General features: G+C 42.0%; 1 long non-coding RNA gene across 3 annotated transcripts; it reads left to right on the forward strand.

The window, feature by feature from the left end:
• The first annotated feature begins 13 nt into the window (after positions 1–13).
• Positions 14–24,379, forward strand: LOC121822104 (uncharacterized). Of its 3 annotated transcripts, XR_013044153.1 has the most exons (5): positions 15–121; positions 2,729–2,947; positions 11,200–11,394; positions 11,603–11,743; positions 14,870–24,379. It is a non-coding gene; the product is annotated as an uncharacterized LOC121822104 (long non-coding RNA). The 3 variants fall into 3 exon arrangements; XR_013044154.1 differs by lacking the exon at positions 11,200–11,394; XR_006063126.2 differs by lacking the exons at positions 11,200–11,394; positions 11,603–11,743 and having other exon boundaries at positions 14–121.

Genomic DNA, 24,379 nt, shown 5'->3' on the forward strand with positions numbered 1-24,379 from the left:
CTCGGTTCTGGCCGGGAAGTTCGAACCGAGGTCTGCAGAGCTTCGTGTCTGGAGCGGGCGGCGGGGTGCGGCAGTTTGGGCTCAGGGTCGCCGTGCCATCGGCTCCGGTTTGGAAGTGGGGGTAGGTTCATCTTCCTCACGGTGAGGTTTAGCTGCTCAGGGACGACATAGAGTAATTCTGGAATCTCCTTCCTCCTGAAGTTCCCAAGCAGGGGATCTGTGGTTCCACATCAAGGCGGCTTCTGCATTTCTAGTTGGTAGAGGGAGCAGGGCACATGGCTCAGGGAGGAGGATGGAGGAACGCCCAATTTTCCCCCCCTGCACATTTACTGTAGTGGGTGTTGACAGCCAAGGAGGATTTTCTGTTTAGGTATTTGAAACCACTTTGAAAAAGTATACAGAAAGTCCGGGCGGTGGTGGCGCACGCCTTTAATCCCAGCACTGGGGAGGCAGAGGCAGAGGCAGGTGGATCTCTGTGAGTTCGAGGCCAGCCTGGTCTACAGAGCAAGATCCAGGGCAGGCACGAAAACAACACAGAGAAACCCTGTATCAAACAACAACAACAACAACGTATAGGAAAAGCATGAGAACAAGAACTTCTTATATGTAATTATGTAGGAATAGGACTGAGCCAAATTTATGCTAAAGATGGGAAAAACGAGTCTGTTATTTTATCGTTGTGTGTGCGTACACACTGCAGACATGCACATGTGTTTGCCGCTGTGGACTTCGGGTGTGGCGAGGGCGATTCCTGGAAAGAAGTCGGAACTTAAATTGAAGTTTCTGCAAGAGTGATTAGCTGATTAGAACTTGAGTGATTGGGGAGACATTATAATGTTGGAAGCCCAGAGCCAAATTATAATTTATCTTGAGCAGCCTTTAGCCCTTTTAATTAATAGCCTTTCCTAGCCCACCTGTGTGCCTGAATAGCCAGCATCCTGGTGAATATCAGATGAAACCATTGGAATGTATTAACTTAGCAAGGCACTAGCTTCTCCCAGCCCAGAAGCTAAGAATTTTATCAGGTCACATCTGGGGTCTGTAGCAGAGATCTTCCACCTGATGTGTCCACCAATGTATTTGAAATGTCTTAATTTATAGAAGATTTTCTGTCTTGGTATTGTAAAACGTCAGCACGCTCATATTCAGTTCTCCTTGGAGGTGAGAGCAGCTTCTGGTGTCAACAGTACATTCCCCCCTCCATCTTGTTAGTGTTTTTATTTATTGACTTACTGTTTGGCGGCATCTCATGGAAGCTGGAGCTCTTGGAGTAGGCTACCCTGGGCTAGCCAGGGAGCCCTGAGGATCTGCCTGTATGCCTTCCCAGCTCTGGGACCGCACACATGGGCTGTGGGGTTCTCTGCATTTTGTGGATGATGGAGATCTAACTCAGGTCCTCATGCTTTGAGGAAAGAAGTGGGGCACCATGCCAACTAAGTCACCTCCCAGCCCTTTCTACCCTTTACAAGTTCTTGTGTTTGTAGTCGGAACACGTTAGCAACTAATAAAACAGGAGTGCCTTAGTGAATTTCACTAGCCACCATTTTCTTAGTGGCTTCAGGGAGGTATAGTTTGCCAGTCTACTTTGATAGAAACTATTGGACTCCATCGGACATGATAAATGAAACTGAGGTGTTCTCAATGAGAATGACCCTCATAGATTCATATTTGAACACATAGTCCCTATTTGGTGGAACTGTTTGGGAAGGATCGTGACATGTGGACTTGGAGGAGGTGTGTCACTGGGGGTGGGGTGAGGTTTCTGAAGCCCACAACATTCTCTGTTTGTTCTCTGCTCCTTGCTTATGGATCATGATATAAGTTCTCTGCTACAACACTAGTGTAGATGAATTTCTAAACAGTCTTGTTAAATAAGAAACACAGAGCCAAATACAGACGTGAAAGCCATAGAAATCAGAGTGATAGCCACCAACTAACCTTAGCTCACCACCTCACCATAGCTTCCCAAGAGAGCCTCTTCCTGTCTAACCTGCGCCTTTATTGCCTTGCTGTTCTGCCTTCTCATTGGCTCTTAGCCCAGCCACATCACTTCCTCATCACTGCCTGTCTATACAGACCTCCAGGTCTCTATGGTTGGTACTGGGATTAAAGGTATGTGTCACTATACTTGGCTGTGTCCTTGAACACACAGAGACTCTGCCTGCCATGTGATTGGATTAAGGTCCTGTGCCACCACCGTGTGACTTCTGTTTATGGCTGGCTATGACATCTCATCTCCAGGCAAACTTTCTTAACATACAAATGAAATATCACCATATTTCAGCACAAATAAAATATCACCACACACTAGCACCATGCCTGCCTGCTGCCATGCTCCCTGCCATGATGGTCATGGACTCTAACCCTCTGGAACCACGAGCTCCAAATTAAATACTTCCTTTTATAAGTTGCCTTGGTCATTTTTTTTTTCTCTAAATCACGGCAATAGAAAAGTAACAAAGATAGAAACCAAGACAAAAATTATCCAATTCCTATTACAAAGTAGATCGATTGCTTTCTAAAAATAGCTAGTTAAGAAGAAATAGAGGTTAATTGTACAATAATGGTGTGATCCCACCAAGGAAGCCAGTCTTCACTGTAGTTCTGCAAATCCCATGTTGCTCTCCCTAGGCAGAGGACTGTTAAGATGCACTCTGCAAGTTCACGGACAGACGGACAGACGTGCCTTGCTGACGGAGCTTTTGATTCTTACGGTTTGGTTTTCCAGGTTGACCGACGAATGAAATTGTCACGTGTCGAAGGGACGAAGACTCTTAGCTCTAAGATAATTGAGACCTTTGGGAGATAGAAAAGAAGAGCCGGCGAGCACAGACACGAGCTGAAGTGGGCAGCACGCGAGCCGCCTGGTCACGCACATTTGTGCAGCCTCACCTGCAGCAGACGCCTCCTGGGAAGGCAGCCGCTCTCCCTCCCTCCGTCGCTAGAGGTATGGGTGTTGCTTATGTGCTGTGTCACAGACTTAAAGCTCCCGCCTGTGTGTCTCCCTGTTACTACTGTGGTGGCTTCTCTCATTTCCTCCGTCTTCTTCCACAAAATAGGGATGCTACCCTCTGACTTTTCCTACAACCATCCATCTAAGTGGACTCTACCTTCTTGCCTCTCAGAGCTCTCTCAGAACTAGACTTTTAGTCCCAATAAGAGGTCTTGGAAGGACAAAGTTGCTATACCCAGTTGAGTGAGTTTTCCCTTTTCCCAACTACTTGTGGACATTTCATTGTTTGTGGTGTGCAAACTGCTACAGCCCGTGTCTGGCCACTTCTCAGTTCTCAAAAGGTTTACTAGTGAGTCCCCAGAATGTTTTTTTCTGCCACTCAATATAATAGAAGAAAGTTTAAACTTTTAGAAGGAGTCTGAGAAAGACTTGTAAGGCCACCAGTGGGAACATGAACCCAGATACCAACAGAAGCTGTGTGTCGTTCTTAGTAGGAAAACTGGCCATTTCTAACACAGCAGTAAGTGGTAACGACTGGGAGGACTGAAGGGATGTGCCACAGTTGAAAGAGGAAGTCACTCTTTGTTGTGAGGCAGCTAAGAGATGAAGGCAGTGGTCTGCTGACATTTCAAGTCCTTATCTGGAGAATTCAGAAACACAGATGATTATCATTTGCTAACCTACAAACATTAATATTTAATCAGACTTATTTTGTGTCAAATTAAATGTATGCACAGGCAAGATTTGGCCGGTAGGCTACAAATATTCAACCTCTCTGCTAAATGAATATGTAAGACCAGGGGATGGAAAAAGAGACAAGGTCTTTAAATGTAGCTTCCTCTAAGAGACAGAGAAGGAAAACTTGCAGAAGGTAAAGATTTCAAGTTCTTCCATGGGATTTAAATTGAATCCCAGTTGATATTCTACCAAATACTTAATTATTTTCAATTATTCTTTGTTTTGAATTGGTAGTGGCGACAGTGGCGGTATGTGTATGTGTTAATAGGGAGTGGATGTGTGTATACTAACAAGCCTCCATGCTGAAACTAGACCCTGAGAAGACCAGAAATTAAATGAGATATGCCACTCTAACATATAATTTTGCCCCAAACACTCTAGATGAAATAAAGATACAGAATGAGTCCATTTAGAGATTTAAAGCTTATTTCAGGAAGTTTTGCTAGCTAAAATGACACATTTTACACTTTGCTTTCCTATAGTATGACTTGAACATACACTTTTCTAAATTATAAATCATGCATATCAAGATTATATAGATGAGTACTCATCGAAACCTCCTGCATGCAATGGTTAACTAACAGTATTTGTATACATTATCTATTACTCACTGTCAAAATGTAAGAAAAATATAATCAATTCAAAACAAGTTAATTGTCAACAAAATATTATCATCAGGTGAAATCCAACAATTTGTAAAGAGAGTTATGCATCATAACCAATTGGACTTCTAGCTGGGTATGATGGTATACACCTATAGTTCCAGTGCCCAGGAGGCTGAAGCAGGAGGATTATGAGTTTGAGACCAGCCTTGCTAAATAGTAAGCCCCTGTCTCAAGAAGATACAACAAAGAGATTGCTTCCTCAATTCCTGAGATTCAGTCCAGGAATTTAAGATTGGTTTCACATCTGAAAATCAATATTCTCTGCCATATGAATATCATAAAACTAAAAATACCATAGACATCTTAATAGATACACACAAAATTATTGGCAAAATATAGCATACTTTCATGATGTAAACCATTCAGCAAACTAGGAATAGAAGAGAATTTCTTCAACGTAATAAAAGTCCTTATGAAATACCTACAACTAATGTAATACTTAATGGTTAAAAGATTGAATATTTTCACTCTAAGAATAGAACAAGATGAAATGCCTACTCTTGAAGCTTCTAATCAGTATCATGTTAGAAGTTTAACCAGAGCAATTAAACAAAGAAAAAGGCATCCAGATTGAAGACATAAATCTGTGCAGATGCCTTGATACTGTATATGGAAAAATCCTAAGGAACCCACTGAAAGTAATAAATGAGTTGAGCAATGTTACAAAATCAATATTTAACAATCAAGTGTTTTTCAGTTCATTGGTAATGGAAAATCCAAAAATAAAGTAATAAAAATTTCATTTACTCTAGTAAAAATACATTTATGAGTACATTTAATGAAAGAAATATAGAATGTGCATACTAAAAGCCATAAAGCTGTTTAAAAATTAAAGAAAACATAAATAAATAGAAATAAATCCAGTGTCTGTGGATCAGAAGATGTTATATTGTTAAATCTGCTACTTCTTTCAAAATCGATCTGTTAATTCAGTGCTACCCACATTAAAATCCCATCTGCCTTATTTTGCTGGTCCTGAGATGCACATTAAAGGCCAGGGATTCAAAATATACATCCTTCTTGGGGAAGACAAAAAAAGTTGCAAGACTCACAATTTTCCATTTCAAAACAGTAATGCTGTGTTCGCCAAAGTGGTTTCTACAGTCATAATGGTGAGGGTTAGGGTAGCACATCTTCTCGGGAGCCTGGTGACTCCTCATAGCCCAAGTTCCCATGAGGCTGAGATGCCTGCTGTGAAGACCCAGGATGGCAGGATGCAGTTCCTGCTGGAGTCCAGCCCTGCCTAGTCTGACAAAAGGATGCTGGCCAGAGTTAGAGGCCAGCCCACCCTCTTAGGACTCCAGTCTCAAAAAACTACAGCAAAAGAGTGACAGACAGGTTTTTGGAGAGGGAGCTTTGGTTTGTGCTTTCCGCTACCTGTGCCCTTGACTGAGGGAACAAGCAATGGTGTTGGATCTAGAAGTTTCTAGAAGCCACCAAGCTTTCTGGACTAATGCTCACCGTAGGAAAGTGTAAGTTACTGAGCCCAGATAGCCAACATTTTTTAAATAATATGAAATGAAAAAGAGTCAAAAAGAAAAGTAGACTAATTGAATTTTAGCTAAATAAAACAACTTATTTCAAAGGGTATTAGTTAAATGTGAAAAAGACAATCCCCAGAATAATCGAAAATATAGTGTTGGGAAATAACATACTTAATAATAAATATATCAAAAATGCATTAGAAATTTCTGGCACTCAATAATGAAGATAAAGCAGTTTTAAAAATAAGCAAAAGTTCTACATAGACATCTTAGAGAAGACGGACCAATGGACGGGAGTCATGTTAACAGGTGGCTCAACAACACTAGTCATCAGGGAAATGTAAATCCAGACCGTCACAAGTTTCACTTCCCATGTACTGGTAGGGCTACAGTTTATAAACAACATCTACTAACAAGTGTTGACAGTGCAGGGGGAAAATTAGGAGGCTCCTGCATTGCTACTAAGAATGATGCAACTGCTTTTGATGAACATTCGGTAGTTTTTCAAAATAGTAAACAGCTTTTCCATGTGTAGTAATGACAGGACATCAGACAGAGGCAGCTCACGGACAGAAAGATGGATTGTGGCTCACAGTTTGAGGAATACGGTTCCTCCAGGCCTAGAAGCAGGAGTATGATCCAGCTGGTTACACTACATCCACAGTCAAGAAGAAATGCACAGGAGGAGGGGCCAGCCTGTAAAACCCCAGGGCCCCCCAGGAATAACCCACTTCTTCCACCCAGGCTCCATCCACCTCCTAAAGCTTCCACAAACTTTCAAAACAGCTCTACCAGTCAGGAACCCAGTGTTCCAACACAGGAACAAATGTAGATGTTCCATGATCAAACAGAAGCATTGTAGCCCTGGTCCCCCTGTGGTGTTCAGCTCTCCAATAATATAGAATGCATTCATTACAACTTCAAAAGTCTGCATTGTGAACAAGCTCAGCTCTGTCCAAAAGACCAGAGTCTCGTCTGAGACTCAAGGCAATCTCAGTGCTCCCTATTTTAAAGGCGACACACCCCAATATACATTGGCACAACATAAACATCCTCATTCCGAGAGGGAACAACGGAGGCATAGCAAAGAAATACCAGATCAAAGCAAGTCTGGTACCTAGCGGGCAAGTGCCACACTCTTCAGTTCCATTTCTGACATCTGCGGCTTGTAATGGAATCATCTGGGCCCCCGCGAGCAGCCTTGTGAAATCCCGCCCTCCAGCTCTGCCGCCCACAGTATACGTAAGCTCTCTTAGTCTAGCTCCATACTGTACATGCAGTTTTCCTCAACAGACATTCATGTTCCTAGTGTTGCAAATATCCTGGGGTCTACAGCCTGCGTAGGCTTCATCTTCCTGACTTTATGCAGTGTGCTCTTAGGGTCTCCTTGCAGGGAATCCACCCCTGACACATACTGCATGCCCTCGCTGGCTTTCTGGAACCTTTGTGCAGGCCCTTTACCCTCTCATTCTTTATCATTCTTGTCTGCAAAACATGGCCAACACTGCTGGGTTCTGCCAGCTGGAAATGTTGCCTGACTCCCTTGAGCCACAGCTCCATCAGCCTCTCTGTGCCTTCTAGGATGACCTGGGAAAACATGTCTCTGGGGAGTTATTGTCGAGCAAGGAACCCCTTCAGCAGCGTCCTCAGTGTAGTGTCTCCTTTCAAAGGCGCTTGTGTTTTTCTAAATTGGAGCCTTAGATAGGTGGGGCCGACTGGAGAGACCCACAGAGGTTTCCTAGTGAGACCTTACTCAGGGTCTGAGAATCTGAGTTTGCTTTACCCAGCAGGGCTGCATAAGGGGCTGATTTGACCAGGTGTTTGGAAGGCTCTGCACTTGCCTGTGCAGTATGCTTTGATCTAGCAAGGGGGAGGTCTTTTGCCCTGGCCCTTGGCATTGTTATAAAAAGCCCTTTTGAAGAGACAGAAGGGGCCAGTGGATTTTGATCCAGATCCTCCCGAATTCTGTCTGTCTCCTCTTTGCTATCTTTCTAAAAGTTTCTTCTCTCCTCAATGGAACCCTTTAAAGGGTGGGAGCTGGCACCACAGATGTTACCCTGAACAGGGACTTGGATTCCAGGACCCCCACAGCATCTTTCCCACTGTCGTAGTGCAGAGCGGAGGGGTTCTGTCTGATACTGCCAATCTCCTTAACAGTTAGAGATGCTTTTGACCCCACGTTGTCTGTGATCTTAAACTAACCATGCTCCTGTCTTCCTCACGCTGCAGTTTCATATCTCTTCTCACTGTAAACCTGCATAAGAGCTGTGATTCGTAGCCATGATACCACCTGAATGCTGTCCTGTTCCGAAATTTTCTCTACCAAAACATGAGTACATTACTTTACAAATTGTGTGTGCGCGTGTGTTATATATGTAGGCACAGTGCACACGTGCCATGTTGACGTGTGACGGCTTCTAGGAGTTGTTCTCTTCATACATCACAGGGATGGAACTCATGTTGCCAACCTTGTACAACAAGTGCTTTTACTCGCTGAGCCATCTTTACACCCGAGTCCATCACTTTTCAGGTGAGCTTCACTCCGTTCTAGGGACACAGGCAGAATGTAGCCGTGTCTGTGGCCAAGGGCTGACACAAGTGCCTTGTAGCCCACGTCCTAATACAGTTCTTGTGTATGTTTTGCCCATTTTTAAATTGAGTTGTCTGTTCTCTTGTTGCAATTGAAGAGTTCTTAATCCTTTTGGATGCCAGTCCTTGAGCTGAAAGTATCTTGCAGCTGAAGCTTCTCCCGGTTGCAGCTCCTTGAACTCCATTAGCATCTTTTGCAAAGTGGGAAGTTCTAACCCAACTCCCAGTCTGTTTTTTTTTTTTTGCTTCCATGCATCATCTTTGGGTATTGTACCTACCGAAAGGGCATCGCCAAGCCAAAGGTTTTACAGATTTGTTTTTTCCTAGTATCTTCCAAGAATTTTATTATTTTGCATTTCAGAGTTAAGCCTATGATAAATTCTGAGTTCATGTTTCTGAAATTTGTATGTCCCGTGTCGACATTTGCTCACGTGACTGCACAGCTAGTTAGTCTAGATGCTCAACCATGTGTGAAAAAGGTGGATTTTGTTCCCTTGTACTGTCCTGTGCCTTTACCGAAGATCAGTCACTACATTGGTGGGGGCCTGTGTCTCTGTTTTGTCCCACTGACCTAGTCAGTAGTCTTGTAACAATGTATTTATTTCTGCTAATTTGAGTTGGGTATTTATTCCTTGCAGCTGAAATAAGTCACTCATTTATTTGAACACTGAAAAATCTCATTATATAAATTTAATAAATGAGGAAGTGTAGACTTAGCAAGGTTAAATCACATGTTCAAGATCATCTTACTAATAACTAACAGAGCCAGTATTTGAACCCAGTCTGCTTGCATGTCTACATGCTCCTGACTATGAAAGATGAAAAGTGACCTTGTTCTTTCTTACCTGGACTGGTACTATTGTTGAAACACTCTTCTCCTAATGATTGCCTTTCGTCATACTGCAGTTCCTTCTAAATGAGATCTGTCTCTGTAACCAGCATTTAATGCCCAGCTTGCGTTTTCAGCTTTTTCCCATGCTCTACTGTATGCTCAGTGGGGCTGCTCTCTAGTCTTCCATTACACGCCATTTCATGCGATCAGTATTGGAGCCTGAAGCAGTCCTCCAACCTGGGGCGTCTTTAGGTATTGAAATTCCACTTGTTAGTCTTCTCAATTGCCCTGTTTTTCTTGAACTTTTTCTCCATTGTGGGCCCCCATTATATCCTAAAACTGGGATGAAGCATTCTTTCCTTAGAATAACAACAAAATAAGGAGCCCTGGCATTCTTTAGGGGTGCATCCTGTGCTTTCTGTTTTTGGTTCTATGTATTTGTTTATCCAGACTCTCCTCTCCTCAATAGATACACCACATGGGACCTGGCTTTTATTTAAAAAGAAAAATGTTGATCATATAATATTTACACCCAAAATTTTGCTGAGTGTTGCAGTTTCAGAGACATAGCCACTGCCTTACTAATAGCTTACAAGCTAGTGGGTGACTGCCACGTTGGCGTCACTTGTTCCATCTGTTCCTTTTGTCTTCTTTTTGAGTTTTTTTTTTCCAATTTTTGGAATTTTAAAGCAACACCAGGCATCATATCTTACATCCTTCATGTACTTCCAAGTCAGTTCCATTAACACCGTCTGTATTTGCTTGCTCCCATGGAAGGTCATTTAATCTGTTCTATATTCTTCCACATGTGAACTGGAAGAACACTTTATATGTCCCCTTACATTCGTATGACCTAGTGAAACATAGACCAACTTGGAGGTGTTAAGTTGACTGGGCCACAGGGCGGATGGTGAAGCATCCTTTGGAACGTGTCTGAGGTTGTTTCTGGATAAGTTTGTCCTTTGTATTGAGAGGAACAGATTGCTCTTCCCACTGTAGGTGGGTTTCATCCAGTCTTTTGAAGTGCTAAGTAGAAAAAGCCAGGAAAGGAGAATGTGTTCTCTCTGTCTGTGTTTGAACTAGCTCACTGGTCTCACGCCTTCAGACCTGGAGTTAGTTGTCCCGACTTTCAGTCCTTCAGGCATGACTGGGACTTCCAGATCTTCTTTACCTCACACATGGCCAAACACCGAGCTTGAGATGTCTTGGCTTGCATGATTGTGTGAGCAATTATTTATAATTTCAGCCCCCTCTTTCTCCTCTCTATATGTATGTATATATGTATGTATTTTCATATATACACATACATGTATATCCTATTAGTTTCTTTGGAAAATCCTAATATAAATGGCTATTGTTTTTATTAGTTCAGTAAATATGACTATAGTATGCCATGTAATTATTTCTGCTTTCTTTTCATATAGCTTCTTATATATATGCAATGTAATTTTTAAATTGATATTGCACTAAATTCTGCTATTTGTACAATTTTCTTACCTAATCAGAAGTTTATATTTGTAAAAATAAATCATAATAACACCAGTAATGTTCCTTACTTACCATATGGAGAAATTCTGAATATTAAATGTAGGTCTATAAGTACCCTTCTCGGCAGAGTGCTGCAGGCCTGTAATCCTAGCCCTCAGGAGCTGGAGGCAGGGTGATTGAGTTCAAGTCCAGCCTGGGCTACATAGTGAGTTTAAGGTAATCCTTGGAAATACAAGGAAATCTTGTCATTTCCTCCCTCTGCCCCCTCCGCAAAACAAAGTGAAACATTTCCAACAAGTTCTTTCAACACCAGATTTATGAATTCAATGTGTAATTTGATGACAACATAAAGCATATCTTCAAGATTTCAAATTCTCTGTAGCTGGGAATGCACCTAGACGGCCACCTCCTGTATCAATCACTAGGACCCATCTTCCTTCTTACCAGCAGCTGTCTTGCCAAGAGAACCTCTGCTGCCAAAGGAAATCCAGGCGCTTCTGACTTTTTATCAGAGGTTTGCATGCTGCCAGGAGAGAAGAGAAACCATTGCACTCTGATGCTAAGATTGAGAAATGTGCTTCTCAATGGAGCTTGCAATTTTCTTGAAATTATGTTAAAAGATATGCATCTTAGGCACACCATGTAGTAAGTGGCTTCCTTCCTGTTCTCAGATTGTTTATGGTGCTTCAATTACAAGTTCTAAGTGATGACAACTTTCTTCTCCTCCTCTACCTCTTCTCCCTCCTCCTCCTCTGTCTCCTCCTCTATCTCTTCCTCCTCCTCTATCTCCTCCTCCTCCTCCCCCTTCTCTGCTGCTAGTGGTGGTGATGGTACTGGGCTTTGTGTTTTCTAGGCAAGTTACCAGTGAGTTACATCTACAGCCTACGAACTTGCAACATTTTTTGAGGACTAAATTGAGGACTTCTTACATGTACCGATGCACCAACCAATGTGGAGCAGTCACTGAGAAGAACCGTTTTTACTGCTGACATTGGTTAGTGTTGATTGTAATGAGTCTTTCTCTGTCCCACCAGCCAGCTCCCAAATAATGACACAGAGACTTCTATTAATTATGAAAGCTCGGCCTATAGCTTAGGCTTGTTCCTAACTAGTTCTTATAACTTAAATTACCCTGTTTCTATTAAGCTATGTTTTGCCTTGTGGCTTTTTGCCTTTCTTTCATTCTCTATGTCCGACTCCCTCTGTCTCTTGTTGGTGTCTCACTCGCCTAGCATCCTCCCCAGTTCTTCTCTTCTCTCCCACCCCCCAAGAACCACTTTTCTCTCCTGCTTAGCTATTGGCCCTTCAGCTTTTTACTACGCCAATCTCAGCAACACACCTTCACACAGTGCACAACTATCCCACAACAGTTGATGCATCACAGCAAGATTCTGAAGAGCAGACCTGTTTAGTTGGCTTTATAACTGCATTTCAATTTTCTCACAGATAACACATATCTTGTTCCATCTCCCAGAGCTGATGCATCCACACCGCTCTCCAGTGCACTGTTTGGAATCCTAATGCTTCTGCATGAACTGGAGGTGGGGAAATAGAAATTAGAGTTCTTGCAAAACTAGCAATATTAGGAAAGGAAATGGCCTGGATATGAATCTTGTCCTCTGTTTTACCAACAAAATGACCTGGGACTTAGTTTTCTCATGATTAAAATCATTACAGTATCTGTTTTGTGACTATCAAAAACTGTAAAGCAATAATGTTTAATATATACTCTTCAGGAAAAGCAATTCTTTCTTGTTATGAACATCTTAACTTTTTCTAGTATCTAGGGTTTTAAAAGGCGGTGGTGGCACACGCCTTTAATCCCAGCACTCGGGAGGCAGAGCCAGGTGGATCTCTGTGAGTTCGAGGCCAGCCTGGGCTACCAAGTGAGCTCCAGGAAAGGCGCAAAAATACTGCAGAGAAACCCTGTCTCGAAAAACCAAAAAAGAAAAAAAAAAATGTGTTTTTCTTTGTTTAGAATTTTTTTTTTAAACCATACATAATGTGATGGTTAATTGTTAACTTGATAGAATCTAACACAACTGGGTGCGAAGTTGGGTGGGGGGAGCCTTGGGGGGGTGGTGGTCATATTGACTTTGTTGAGGTGAAAAGCCCCGCCCACTGTGGGTGGTACCATTTCCTGGCTTGGCCCCTGGACTGTGTAAGTGGAGGAAGGTATTTGTGACTCCATCTTTGCTGAGTGTGGAGCAGCTGCCTCAGCCTCCCCACCATGGAGGACTGTACCTCTAACTGTGACCAATACTAAACACTGTCGACCAGAAACTGCTTTTGTCAAGGGGTTTAATCCCAGCATCGAAAAGAGGATGTAAGAGACACACTATGTGTTGCTTCCTCAAGGAGAACCCTAAAAATACTTTCAGCCTCTTAAACAAGGATGCAGATCTGTGGCCTCAGCTTCACCTGCAGAGGTGATTTGGATGTTAATAGCTTAAGGGAGGGAGACTGCTAAAAATCCAGTTTGCATTGTACGCAATTCCCTGATAGGGCAGAATTCCCAATGCAGCAGTGGCTTTGCTGGACAGTGGGAGTGGCCTCAGCCATACTTAGTGTGGGTGCATCAGTCATGACAGTGACGCTCACTAGGCTGGGTCTATGGAGACTTTTTAGCATTAAAATGATTAAGCCTATTGTATCACCCTTCTCTGGATTCCCAGTGATTCTCTGGGTTTCCCTATATTTTTTAAATAAACCTCTTTTCTGTGCATTTAGTCAAAATAGGTTCTGTTATGTGTAACAGGCTAAGAAATTATAATTTGAAACAAAGGTATATATTGAAAGAAAACAAGTCCTAGTAGTAATTATATGTAATATTAAAATGTTTCCCAGGTTTCTTTTTTCTCTGGTGGTAGTAGGAGCCAGAGACACCTAAACTTTAATGTTCTCTATGAATCTAAAAATGTCCAAAATAAATTGTCTAAAAATGTCTAAAAACAAAAAAATAATTAATCCCTGGATATTGATTCTGCACAAAAGTCCCAGGTGAGTTTGTCAAGTCAAGTCAAAGCCAGAATAAAAATAAATCAGGCATTATATAGCATAATAAATTTCTGGAGCTCAGCTCAGCTCCCCTGACCTCTCAGGACCGGCAGCAGTGTGGACCTCTCACAAACGGCAGCGGGAAGTAACAAAGCAAGAGGAAAATTGCCCTGGCGAAATGAAGCACATCGCCACATTTCCATCTACTGCATTATACTTCACGAGTCTCCTAGGAGCTAGAAAAACACAGGGAAAGCTTTAAAAGTGGATCCAGATGTCAGCTATCAGCTCCGCAGTACTTTAATTATCCGAAAACAAAAGAATAGCTCCTTAGGTACGTTCCAGGCAGGTGTTCCTTCCCAGAAAACAGAGGAGCTGAAGGAGCAGCCGAGGCATCCTGTCTACTTCAGTCTAAGAGGGAAACAACAGCCTGAAGAAGAGACGACCCTGAGGGGCCCAGAAAATTCATCACCATTAGAATGCTGCAAATACTGTTCTGTGCTGCGGAATAAGTGGTTAATATTAATCACTCCATTTTGCAGATGGGAAAACTGAGTGCCTTTTGTTGTCATAATTTCTAACCCAGTGTTGTCGGTTTTTTGACAAGTTCACTGTGCAATAAATTCTTTTTACAAGATCCTTTAAACTGTATATAGAATAGGATTGTTTTTGAACAATTATACATTTTAACATAGTCTGTTTTCACTGAGGGAATTAAAAATATAAATAAGGGAAACTTTAGATGATATTTACTAAATTCTGATTTTTTTCAACAGATTTTAAATTGGGCCCATTATTAGGCTTTATAGGATCTGTGAGCCTCAGAAACTGAGCTAAAAATGACTGCATTTTCAGAATGAGAATCCACTTACTGGTTAGCATATTCTCAAGGGTCTACCATTAAACATGTAAGCCATTTGGGTTTCACATTTGTGACTGGAAGATTAACATTTATTATTGCCTACAAGTCACAACCTGAGAAGGTAGCCTTTGCCTAATGTGCTAAATGGGTCTGAACAAGTAGTAATTTCCAAAATTTGTGTTGGCATTTGTACAATCTTGCAAAATGATAGAATGTTAGGAAGTTATTTTCTTTTTTCTCAAGGGCTTGCTTTTTGTTTAGGTTTTGGTGTGTGTTTCTGTGAAGAGCGGAGGTGGTGGACGAGAAGAATGGAGGTGTTGGTGGAGATGAGCACAACTCGTGAAGTGTCCGCAGGAAGCTGCCAGGTCGGGGCAGTGGTGTGCAGACGAAAATTAAAACCCGGAATTACGTGACAGCAGAGACGGAAACAGTCAGTAAGGAGCTGGAGAAGGACGCGAGAGACCCGGAAGGAAAGAATGTCTAGGAGAGGGAATTCCGGGACCCTCTTCCTTGAGGGTAGAAGAACGTAACTAGCAAGAAAATGGGGAGACATCTCTGTGGTGCAAAACATATAGGTGTGTATTGTTTGATGAATTACACAGTCACTCAACAAACCATTTTCTGATACAAAGCATTATGGACAGATGGATTATGGACAAGGACTAACCTTTGGCCCAAGACTTGAGAGCACAATCCGGGAGAGGAGCACGCAGAGTTGCAGGGACGGGATGCTTGTGTGTGCAACAGTTCAAAGCGGCAGTCAGATGGGGCTTTAGTACAGGAGAAGATGGGTTGTCGCTCTGAAAACCAGGAGAGAAGGGCTGACGCACAAGAGGGAGCGGGCGCGAGGGCGTGTGAGGAGGGGTGGGAGGATTGGCATGGGTAGAAAATGTCAGGCAAGCTGCCATGCTGAGGAGTGAGCTTAGGTGAGGCCATGCTAGTGATTGCACGGGCTTCTGCAGACCCGGGAGAGAGAGTCAGTCCTGCTGAGATACGGCAGGAGGTGTGGAGAGGGGCACAGTTAACTGGGGGAAGATTTCGGCACTGAACACCTTAAGACTTCCCATCCTTGCTTTTCAGTGCTGGAGACGGAACTCAGCGTGAGCATGTGGGGAATGTTGAGATGCACCCTTAGCCCTAAGGCTCACACCTCTTGAAAAAGCTGACAGCTTACGTTTAGAACCAAGACCACCTTTCTCTAAGAGACCAGAAATATCACACCTCACAGGCCCTTTCGCCTGCTTGCTCTGCACAAGCTTTCCTCCTGTTGAGGAATCTGGCCCTGGCCCTCTGCTTATCTTCTCCCAGCCTCTGGGTCTTCCTGGTCAGTCCCACATGCCTCACTCTGTGCCAGCACACTGCCCTGTGACCTCAGCCTGTTTCTTGACTTGGTCTGAGCTCTGATATCCTTGCTTTTTATGGCCTTTCCCTATGGACGCTGTTTGCTCTCTCACACCCAGAATACCTCAGGGTTAAGAGGGAGTAGAGTTCTTATGCTGCATTATTGCCTTCAAATCGTTTTCTCTCTTCTGTGGTCTCCAGAACTCATCCCCCCTTTTCCATTACTAATATATAATGGCCTTCCTCCCCTCCATACACTGAAGATTAGCTCTGAGTCTTTTTTTTTTTTTCTTCTTTCTCCTCTTTCTCATCTTTAGGATTTAACTATCCATGTGGGATAACCTACTCTACATCTGGTTTCTCAATTCCTTGTTTTTTTCCCCATTATACCCCAGCTTTGTACGCTCCATTTCTCAGATTTACCAGGGTCTGAATTTGCATTGCTTCTGAAATACTGGCCACACCCTCCCCGCTCTTTCACGTGCTCACCCCATCGGCACACTTTGTTCACTGGGCACTGGCAGAACCTCGAACTGACTCTCGGTTATTGACAATCTTCTCTCCTCCCTGTCATCTTCTTCTCGGGTTTAGATTCTGTGACGGTAGTTAGAGTGACTCCTTCATCACACATAGCCTTGCTTCTATGTGCATTCTGTCTGAAGAGATGCTGCTGCTTCTCAGATTGGAAAGTCTTAGAAGAACATTCTAGGAATGCTCAACTCACCCTTTCTCCTTGGTAAAAAGCCTGCTTACACAAAGCACATGTTTGTTGATAATCCCTCTAATGGCTGGCTCTGTAAGAGTCCAGGACTGTACTGAAAATTGGGGGGAGGGGATATGTTAGTTATGGGGTTCAGTGTTAGGAATCCCATTTACCCACAAGAAAAGTATAAGTGTTAATATATCAACTTTATGAAAGTTATAATTTGACTTCTACCTTATTTCTTTGACTCATTTCTCAGTTCTGAACTCCAGTAGATAAGGAAACATTGGTTTTCTTTAAGACCTTAAATTGATATATTTACCTCCCCTCTCTATGTACTATTAACAGAAACTTGTACAATACTGAGTTTTCTTATATTTTGTTTTATTTACTTGGTAATTACTCTAGGAATTCTGTCTCTATCATCATGCAAGCTTACTTGTTTCTTTTCATAGATACATGATATTTTATTATGTATTTTTTCCTTCCAAATGGTATCCACTCCTTTATTGCAAACATTGTTGTTTTCTGTCATTTGATAACAATACTACTGCAATTATTATGAATAATAGTTGTGCTCTTTGGGCACAACTATGTGAGCACAAGTAAGAAGTTTCACGTATTTTCCCAGTCACACACCTTGACTGAGACGATCACTGGTATGTGGAAGTACCGTTTTAATGTTTTAAACTACAAGTGAATGTAGTTTCCCACGTTGGTCAGTCATTTCATACATTCCTTCTCAATTGATAATATCATCGCATCTGGAGAACAGACTTCTTTGGGCAGGAATGCCCTGCTCTTACCACTTACTTGTAAACATGTGCCAGCTTTCTTTCCTCCCATACAGTGAAGAGATGATCTTCACCCCTCCCATGTTCTGCATCTGTCTCCATTCTCCACAGGACTCCATCTTAACAGTTATATTCCATCCTCCCTGTCTCATGTTGTCATTTTCCCTTCATCCCCAACTATGGCATTTTCTACCACTGTAGTCGGAAGATTTCCTGGTCCTGCCCGGCTCCTGCGGCCCTGTGGTCTCGCAGCCACTCAGACCCAAATGAGCACACAGAGGCTTATATAGTTATGAACTGTATGGCCTAATGGCTCAGGATTCTCGCTAGCTAGCTCTTACATCTTAAATTAACCCATTTTTATAAATCTATACTTTGCCACGTGGCTCGGGGCTTACCGGGACCTTTACATCTTGCTTCTCAGGGCAGCAGCTGGCAGTGTCTCCTGACTCAGCCTTCCTCTTCCCAGAATTCTCCTTGTCTGCTCTCTCCACATAGACTTCCTACCTGGCTACTGGCCAATCGGTGCTTTATTAAACCAGTGTGCAAGGGCATTATTCCACAGCAGGCCACCACCATTTCCTTGAACCTCTTCAACTTAATTCTCACTCATTTATTGACTCAGTCTGATCTTGTTCCTGTACTCACTTCTCAGGTTACTGTGTGTCAGTCACCATTGTTACCCACGTTGCTAGGTACAGCCAATATCCCTCTGCCTCTATTTAGTGCGGCTTGTTGGCACTTTATGAAGCAGGTAAGCGTGCACTTATCTGTTGTTTGGGAAGAGTGCTGGTGACTGAACCCAAGGCCTGTGTCCCAGGCGGGTGTTCTTAAGCTAACAACCACTTTCCTTTCCTTTCTGATACTGTTCCAAGTGTCTTCCTCAGCACCGGGCTCTCTGGGCTCCTCAGTCCCCTGACTAACCATTCAAACTGTTCGGCAAGACCTTCTCTCCTCTTTTTGAAATACTGGTAATATCTTGCAGACTGACTCTCTCTTAGACATTTTCCCGAAGTCACCTCACTCATGACCAGTGCTCTGATTCCTGTTTGTGGGCTAATGATTCTCAGAGTTATGGTTTGAGCTGAGGACTTTCTGTATAGAGTTCATACAAAAAACTTAATGTATTGCTGACTTTGAATCTTTTCCCTAATGTAAAAGTTGAATTTTATCTAATATACCCACTGAGGCACCCCCACAGATTATATGACATTGTTTTGATTAGAGTTTGGGGCTTGTTTTGTTTTGTTGAGCTAGGGTCTCCTGCAGACCTGACTAGACTTAAAGCCCTGATCCTCTGCCTCCATCTCTCAATCAATATGTCAAAAATGAATATCTGTGTTTTCCTTAGGCTCGTTCCTATTTCCCCAGACTTCCTCAACCACTCTACCCTTTTGCCAAATTCTGGCTACTTATGAATCTCATCGTGACATATAGTTTGGAATTAAACCTATACCTTTCACAGTGCTATATGATCTATAGGCTTATCTATATTGCAGTATCATCGTTTCCTATTTCCACTCTGGCCATAGTTGTCTTTACTTTTTTCCATACACCCCAACTATTGCAATGTCAGGGATTTTTGTCTTTCTCTGCCTAATTCACTCTTTCTTCTGCTCTTTCTTTGGCTAGTCCCTTCCTTTTTTCGGGTCTTAATTTGCACCTCTCTAAGGAAGTATTCCTTCACTTCTCTCCTGAAAGGGTGACTGGTTTGTGCAACCTGAGGAGAGAGCAGAACGGTGGCTCTTCTCCTGCAGTCGGATCGCCTCCCCAGTTATTCTTAGCTTAGTTCCTTATGGAGATTAACTTAGATGCAAGGATTGATCTTGAGCTAAAAAGAGACAGCATGTGCTAATGAGGAAGCAGACATTTGAGCACAAGGAACTTTGGGGAACAGGTGGACAGGAAATTGAGAATGTCTGTGAAGAAGGAAGCTGGGTCAGTGATTGAGAAAGAGATAATGAAAGAGATAATGGTAGCAGTTTAGAAGTTTGTAGTGTTTGCCATAGTCTGCAGAGTAGAAGACTTTTCGCCCAAGGACAATAAGAAAATTACAAAATATTAGTAAGGCTGCCGTCGAGAGCAGCAGGGATCTTTGCCCACAGGCTCACATTGCAGATAATAGTACACTGGCTTTGTTGTTGTTGTTAAGCCAATTTAAATCCCATTTTGGAGGCAATTCTTCCTCACTCCTGGATGAGGCACCCAAACCTTCCCCCTCGCAGCTTTCCACAAGTCACAGTTTTGTACATTCCCCTGCAGACACCCGCACTTAGGCTACCACTTCGTATGCCTCCTGCTGAAACAGCCCTCACCCTTGCCAGTAAGGGCTGGTTGCTTGGAGAGTGGTTGACAGCCCTCTGCCTGCAGTTCAGTCTCCTGCACACCCTTGGATTTCTTACCACAACCTTGGTGCTGACATTCTGGGACCTCGTGACCTCTGTACTCTTCCCAGTTAGTGATGCAACGCTATAAATATGAAATTGGGACTGGAGAGGCAAGCAGGAAGTAAAGTGTAATCATTGTTCAAGCCAGTTGGAAGGTAGTCATAGGGAGTAGAAGCAAATTAGTTCAAATAATTACCTAGACATTGCCTTCAATGTGGGTGGGAGTGTTTCTTATTTTCCTGAGTTAGGCAATTCAGTTTTGAAAATATTTACATAAAAAATTTGGAAAATGTGAGAATTGAATGCTGCTAGCCGTGTCTGCTTTCCTGGGGAACTGAATTATAGAAGTCCAGCGGAAGCACACAGCAAAGCAGAAGCCCTCTGTGCTGAGTGAAAGGTAGCTGCTGCCCATCGTTTGAGAGGTGAGGTCCGCATACTCAATCCTGGAGCCTAAGCTGGACTAGTTTGTTCAGCAGCATAGAGAGGAAAGAATGTTCTGGAACTCTGGAGACATTTCTAGCCTTCTGTCTAGCCTCTAAACCCGAGCAACAGTCACTGAAGGAGTCTGAGTGTCTTGCAGGAGAGAGCATAAGGAGGAGGGGTTCTGCCTGAACCCAGTCTTCTGAAACTTCTGAAACTAGGGTCCTAGGGACCAGGACCCCACTGTTACAGGCCAGGCCCAGAGGCCTGCTGAATCCAACACCACCTTAGTTAAAGCCACAGACGGGCTTGAAGAACCATAATTCACCATCAAATGATATTTGTTTTAAGATAGTAGGTTTCAGGAGAAACTTGTTATGTGGTATTAATGTAAACAGTACACCTGGGTGGTGGTGGCACACGCCTTTAATCCCAGCACTTGGGAGGCAGAGGCCAGGCTGGGTCTACACAGTGGTGTGGAATACTTAACCATGTAAAGATGTGTTACATTTCTATATGCTGTGGAAAATAACTTTAACTATGTGAAGGTGTTGATGCTGCATCTGTTTAATTATGAAAATATGTGTTGCTGTTTCACCTTGCCTGCCTAAGGCACCTGATTGGTCTAATAAAAAGCTGAATGGCCAATAGCCAGGCAGAATAGGGATAGGTGGGGCTGGTGGACAGAGAGAATAAATAGGAGGAGAAAGAAGAATAAGAGGAAGAAGAAGAAGAGAAGACAAGGGAAAAAGAGAAGGAGCTGCAGCCGCCAGCCAGCAGGCACAGAGTAGAACATATGAAAAGAAAAGGTTAAAAACCCTGAGGCAAAACATAGATGAAGAGAAACAGATTAAAATACGAGCTAAGGTAAGGCCAAGCATTCATAACTAGAAAGAAGTCTCTGTGTCATGATTTGGAAGCTGTTGGTGGCCCTCCAATAAAAGCCTGGTACAACAGAGTGAGTTCCAAGACAGCCAGGGCTACACAGAGAAACCCAGTCTCAAAAAAACAACAAAGCAAAACAAAAATCTAAACAGTGCATGCAGAAGGACACTATGGATTAGTTTATGACTTTTGCAGATGAACCTGGAAGTAATGGTTCATCTCTTATGCTCTAATGGTATGTCTGACTTAGCCTGCCTAAAATGGGCCCCCTCTTTTCTCTCCCTCCCTCCCTCCCTCCCTCCCTCCCTCTCTCTCTCTCTCTTGCTCTCTCTTGCTCTCTCTCTCTCTCTCTCTCTCTCTCTCTCTCTCTCTCTCTCTCTCTCTCTTCTCTCTCTCCCAATCACTAGTGAAGTAATGAAGTTTGGTAATTATTATTACCTAAGTATTAGGAACTGTAATTATTGTTTCTGTTGTAATCATTTTGAATAATTAGAGGGTCTGATGTATCTGCTTGTGGTTTAGATTAGAGAACTAAGATAATTTGATGTTAGGCTTAAGATTTAAATGTGAACTGTATAAGAAAAGTGGTTACGGTTTTAAACTGTGCTTGAATGTGTACGAGAACTTTAACATGTCTGAGTTTGTCTTTAGACTGATAAGTTATAAATCTTAGATTTTGCTTGTTGCAATATGAATCTACTTTGTCAGTTTTTAAAAGTGGTTCAGATAACTATATATATTAAATTATTAGTATAATTTATACTGCTTGGGATAATTTTTTTGTAATCAAAGGTTAACTCACATTTTGATATGTTGAACTTACAAATTAATTGAACACTTATCAAAGAACAAATCAAAGTGATGTATAAAGATTGTGATAGCCTGGTAGAGTAACAGTGAAGGAAGTCTAACTATACCAAGTCCTGGATGGAAGGCCTGTTGAGAAAGTGTTAAAATCACAGAGATGTTCATATTATAATCTGATGCACTTTTCAACTCAGCAATTTGTGTACTAATACTTCCTATTAATTTTATAAATACACTTCTTTTTAAATGCCACATCCTATTGTTAGCATCACTAGTCAGGAGATCTTCTCTCCCACATGTTTGTTTAAACTTAGTTTATTCCTGGAAGTCTTTCATCCTGGCCTCTGAGTGAATGAGGAGCCATAAGTCACCCCCTCGCCTCCGTAATTGAATTTCCTTTAACGAAATCCTCGTGTGGGTATTTGCTGCCTTAAAAGAAAAATCTCAACGACAAATTGCCTCTAGGTTCTGGATTCTGTGTTCTTCCCTTCAGAAATTCTGTTTCATTCTTGCCCTTCAGCAGATTTTTTTCCCCATATGGATTTTAAGGGAATAATTAGGCAAGATACAAATTCCAGAAGCCATCTTAATTCCCTTTCCTGCTTTTGACAATCGGTTCTCTCATTCTGTGACCTGTTCTCTGTGTAACCTTTGCTCCCTTCCTCCTAGCTCTTACCCTGGCTTGCCTATCACACCTTACCTGTCTAACATATCTGGCTTGTTTTATCCTGTTTGGTTTTGAAGTTTACTAAACAAACTACCATGATTCTATGTATATCCTACAATGTCATACAGCTTATCGATCGTATTCTGTAAATAGAATATATTTTAAAAGTATATTCCACTCAGGTTTGTATATATCTTGATCTGTTATTTCTGCATACCACTTATAATTTTCCATTCTTCCTGCAGCTCTTATTAATATTTCTTTTTTTGGTTAAATGATCCAATTGAAGACTGATGGAGGAATATCATCTCAGTATGGAATTATAGAATAATAGTCTCTTATTCAAGACTTTCATATTTGAAAAAATTTATATAGCATCTTCTATAAAATTGTATTTTAAATCATAAAGCATTCAAAATCAAGTGATAAATATTGCTATGTTCTGAATATGCCTCAAAGGTGAGAAAGGTAAATTTTATTTAGATATTTTGATTAAAAATGTGTGTTTAGAACAATGAAAAACTATTGGTGAAATTATTAAGGCCACTCCACTTAGTTAAAAGGGAGGTTTATTTTGTGGGGTAACTCACAAGTGAAGGGATAGGTTACAGGGTCTGGGAAAGGTGTGGCACAGTCCAGCGGTGTTCTCTGGAGAACTCTGCTCAGTCTACCTCCAGCATCCAGGGTCCAGGAACCAAGAGAGCCCCTGCATCCGGAACTCGGGTCTTCAGCTTCCTCTCTCAGCCCCGCCTTGTAGGCGTGACCGTTACCGAAGCCTCAATGGGGGTTGAAACTTCCAGATCAAAGCTGGAATGGCTACCTACTTTAAAAAACCGCATTACAGAAAACAGTGAAAAACTTTGCCTTGTCTCTAATGTACCCTCCAGATACATTATGACCCCCAGAGTCATTATCAGGCTTGAACCCTATTTATTGTCTTTGAGATGTTTTAGAACTCTTCATAAAGTATTGATGATTGCTGTTTATAAATCTGTATTGGTGACTTTTTCTTCACTGCCCACCACAACCCCCAATTTTGTATTTATTTGTAATTCACTCCATTATTCCTTAATCCTTATGAATGCATATTTCACTTTTTTTGAGAAATAATTATAACCTCTTTCAGCCTATGACTTTATTTGATATGGGTTCATTTTTTAATCTGTATGACAGCCATAATTCTTACATTTTGATGAAAATGATCTTTTGCAGTTTTGGAAATACAATTGAGAGATATGATGATTTTTTCACCATTAGAGCCAGATAAGTATGGTTACCAAGGAAGAGCACAGTGGGGCTGGTTACAGGCAAGGCACATCTTTTCATGAGTGAGGAGTAAATCCAAACTGACCAGAGCACTCTGTTATTGTCATTTGCATGTTGCTCTAGGTTGACTTTGGTTTGGGTTTATGTGTGGCTAATTTAGTTATTCCCCCATGGGAATCTGGATTTCATGGTCAGAGTGAGTGTTCTCTGTAAATGTCTGTTGAGGGAGAGATGATAAGATATCTGGCTTATTGGTCTTTTCTATCTATTTTAAGTTCGCTTTGTTTTAAGTTTACTTTGTTTTAAGTTTACTTTGTCTATTTTAAGTTTACTTTGTTATACCTGCCCTACGTATAATTTCAAAACCGAAACTGTAAATTATATTTGTGTCTGTATGTCTGTCTCCAAGGTCAGAAAGGCCTGCGACCTTTTGTGTGAAGTTGTGATATTTTCTACCTCTGAATTATACAAGTTAAATAAATTATATGGTCTCTGTAAGAA

The sequence above is a fragment of the Peromyscus maniculatus genome, chromosome 13 (assembly GCF_049852395.1).
Source record: "Peromyscus maniculatus bairdii isolate BWxNUB_F1_BW_parent chromosome 13, HU_Pman_BW_mat_3.1, whole genome shotgun sequence".
In the NCBI taxonomy this organism is placed as follows: Eukaryota; Metazoa; Chordata; class Mammalia; order Rodentia; family Cricetidae; genus Peromyscus; species Peromyscus maniculatus.